At 47.0% G+C, this 3920-nt stretch overlaps 1 long non-coding RNA gene across 1 annotated transcript; it reads right to left on the bottom strand.

The window, feature by feature from the left end:
- Nucleotides 1-2399: 2399 nt before the first annotated feature.
- Nucleotides 2400-3678, bottom strand: LOC128301983 (uncharacterized). The gene is made up of 2 exons (XR_008287361.1): nucleotides 3421-3678; nucleotides 2400-2688 (listed from the first exon to the last, which is right to left on the bottom strand). It is a non-coding gene; the product is annotated as an uncharacterized LOC128301983 (long non-coding RNA).
- Between the last annotated feature and the right edge of the window lie 242 nt (nucleotides 3679-3920).

Here is a 3920-nt window from a genome sequence, read left to right as displayed (position 1 = left end):
GCCGAAATGCTATTGCATTTAATCAACTACTTAAGCACGATCAAGTCCGTTTTGCAGGTCGCAGAGTGGATTTCCGTACCCATCTCTTCTAAGTGATCCGATAATGACTAAAAGTCTTCTTTTGTCACGCTGACAGCAACGCCTTAGAAATAGTCCCATTTACCACTGTGACTCATGGGAAACGGCTCCGTCATCGTTGTGTTATTGTGTCAATCGAACGGACGTAATGGAAAGCGATTAGTGAAGTCATCGGTTTCCTGTGGGCCGTTCTTTGAACTGAGTGGACTTTCCTGTGGAACGATGACGCTCAAGTAGCAACTCTCGATGCGCGATCTTACGCGTAGGACTTTGAGCTGTTATTTCCGAGGATCTTTACATTTTATAGCAAACGAAGCACCGATCGAACGATTACACAAGTGCACGTGTACTCTGCCAACTACTGGGCGTAGCAAAAACCCCACACCCAACGCTAGATGTCTGACGTGTTAATGGGGTGCGCAAACGTCAGCCCACAATGCGGCACCGATCGTCGTCACCGCGATAGATTGATTGTCGATTGATGGATGATTTTATGGAAGAAGCGACCGGACACCGTGTGCCGGCTTTGATGGTGATTCGACTACAGGGCTGACGCTGCAATCAACTACCACATAGTGAAACGGTCCACGGTGGTCAGGCAATCGCAATCCTCTACCTACCGCAAGATACCGGGCACCGCCAAAGAGAGACACAATTTTCAAATTGAAAAACATTCCGAGCGAGTCCTCGAACCTAATTGATGCCTGATAAGCTGTTATCGGTATATTGCAGTTAGGGTGAGTCGGTCGGACGGCTACGGTTTTGACCGGGACAGCATCAAAATGTTTAAACAATCCACACATCCGAGCTGTAGATGCGCTCGAATGAGTGTGTTACCATGCGCAACGATCACAGCGCCACGGTGTGCTAGAAACAGTGGACAATCTTTTGGAGGGTTCAGTTGCACCACGGAAAACCACGGCAAAAAGATTTGGAATGTGGTCCAGAAATAGAAACAGCGCTGTACATCAATAACCGAGCTAGTTACAAACATTATTAGTCTTGTTTAACTAGCAGACAAATCTCTCTCCCACTAGTGTTTATGGCACGATTTATGGCACGCCATAAATTAGATGAAATACATTTCCGATACTAATTTCAAACATTTCCCAACTGCACATCACGTCACCAATTCCAACAATTTCCTCTCAACTTACCCACAAATACACCAAGCTTAGACGATCCTCTTGGTAGAAGCTGCAGCGATGATAGTGCCTCGGTGCCGCAAGTGTAAATCGAAGATCGAGCAGATTCCGTCGCACCAGATCACACTGCACCGGCCGACGATTGATGATCTTTAAATTCTTCGAGGTTTAAAAAAAGGAAAACTGCTGCGGTCGCGTGTCATACAATGCGTTCCCGCTGCACGTTGTGAAGCATCAATCCAATGGTGTCTTCGATTTCGCCTTCTTCCTGACACCCGCGGTAAAGAAATGTCGAATGTCTTCCACTTCTGTTGTAAGTTGAACACCCTTCAATATATGAAGGCCACTAGCGGTGTGTTTTGGTTTTTTTGTTTTCGTTCACGGCGAAAGCCACACAGGAAACTACGAGATATCACCACGGGGGAAAAAATAAAATCACCACTCGCACACGATCACAACAACAAGCGTTTGCAATTGATCGAGATCACTTCTTTACGTCTAGAAATGGCATCCAACATAGTGCGAGATCACTTCCAACGACGCGCTGTCAGCAGTCACACCGGCTTAGGTACATCCCGTTCCAGCTGTAAACGATCCAGTCGCTGTGCATCTTGATGGATTGGACGCCGGTGGGGAAATGCTTCACCTGTGGCCGTTTTCGGAACTGCCGTCAACCCCTCGAAGCGCCCCAACAAATGATTCTCTTTTCACTTTCCGTGGATCTTCTCTCTCTTGCGTCACACTTCCAACTGCACTTAATCACACGCAAACGCACACGGTAAGGGACGGTAAGGGTGGTAACTTTTCAACCCTCCCCCAAAAAAAAAAAAAAGTACACTTTCTCACTCGCCGGAATGGATGCGTTCTGCAGCGCAGCGAAACGACCGATGTTCGACGTGTCGGAAGATTGTGCAATCGGTAAGATTGATTTCTTGATCACTTTCTTTCCACCGCCAACTGCCACCACCACAACGCCTACTAGCGTTGCGTGCGAGCGCGAAGGGTGTGATGTTTCAGCCCGCAACGTCACTTCCACGGTGGCCTACTTTGGTTTGTAGGTGTTTCGATTTTTCTTCTCTCTGTTTTGCTTTCGTTTGCCACTGTTTCGCCTATTTTCGTTCACTTTCCTGCACCGCACTTTGCTTCACAATTTTTTCTTCTCTTCTTTTTTGGCTCTGCTTTTTCGCTGTTGTAAATGCGAAAAGATGCTTCGTTATTTTGCTCGTTTTTTTTTTTTTGGTTGTTGCACTTTATTCGAATTTTTCCCCAAAAAACCCGACGACGGTACACTCTGGGGATGTGGTTTTTTTGGTTTCTATTTTATTCGTTGAGTTTTTCTTTCCGTGGGGGTTTTTATGCCTTCATCTAGCACGTGTGTGCGTGTGTGTACGTGACTTTGTTTGAGTGGTTTCATACGAACATCGGTGTATGAAGGAAAGAAAACCCATCTAGCACTGCAATACCTCTGTGTGTACAGGAAAAATCCCGAGCACGGGGAGAGAAAAAGAGAGAAAAAGAAATGGTTAAAGATGTTTGCTAAAAAGCACAAGAATTCAATGTACTGGCGAAATGTAGCTAAAACAGGTGGTAAAAGAAGCGCAATAAAGAAACGACACACAAAAAAAAGCCCAACGCGAACAAGAAACCAACTGGTAAATGGTGAGCTTTATACGATTGCGTCCGAGTTGAAGGAAAATAAGAACAGCTTTTCCAAGCTCGTGCCATTCGAGCGCGTACGGGGCATTAACGAACAGACATAAACAGAAGAAAACTACAGCTAATTGGATGATACAAATTGCTTGGTACTGTTTCGTTTTATCATCGTACACAACGCGACCGTATATCCATCAGCCCGGGGGGGTGAAGCACATTTATCAAAGTAGGCTAAAATACTGCCGGTAACAACGTGAAGAGTTGTGAAAGGTGAACTCCGTTTTCGGTTGTACATCGCTCCCACATCAAGATAGCAGAGCGTTGAGCAGTTGACGATAACGAAACTACCCCTAAACTACACCCCCATCACACAAATTCCAACCCATCCGAGGGTGGAAGCTTCAAAGGTGGAAGAGCTACACCCGTTTGTTCATCAACGTGCTCAACTACACGCAGCTACTAGAGCCCGGTCATAAAGTTTTCCACCACGTTGTTTGGAGCTGATCGCGTTAAATTTCACAAATACAGGCTCGCTGCATCTTACATGATTTCACTGCCGTGAGCGCCGTTCTAATCGATAATACGTGCACGCGCACGATTCACTCGCAGGGTCGCAAGTCGGAAGGATAACCGGGACCCGCCCCACAGAAAGGATTCGTTTTCGGATTCGTTTTCGAAAAAGCGCAATGCGTAGCCGATAACGGGAAACCGGGTGCGTTACGTTACGCGCGTCGCGTTGCGCCAATCGTCGGAACTACACTAGCGCAGCCGATCGTGCCGGCATGGCGTTTAACCCTGGCGCATTTCGTTCGCGAAGTAAATGCGCGATTCAAAAACGTTCCCTCTCCCGGTTGTATCGCCGGCACACGGTGCGGTGCGGTGCGACAGTGTGATGATGCGGTGTGATTAAATACACCCGAGGCCGAGCCGTACGCATCATTCCCTCCGTACACCGGTGGTAACCACCGCGTGAGTTTGTTTTATTTTTCTTCCTCGTTTTTTTTTGCCGCACAACCAAAACGCACACCGTTTTGCGATTCGTAT

This window comes from Anopheles moucheti, chromosome 3 (assembly GCF_943734755.1).
Source record: "Anopheles moucheti chromosome 3, idAnoMoucSN_F20_07, whole genome shotgun sequence".
Taxonomy (NCBI): Eukaryota; Metazoa; Arthropoda; class Insecta; order Diptera; family Culicidae; genus Anopheles; species Anopheles moucheti.
The sequence above is the reverse complement of the archived record's forward strand: the minus strand, read 5'-3'. Positions and strand labels throughout refer to the sequence as shown.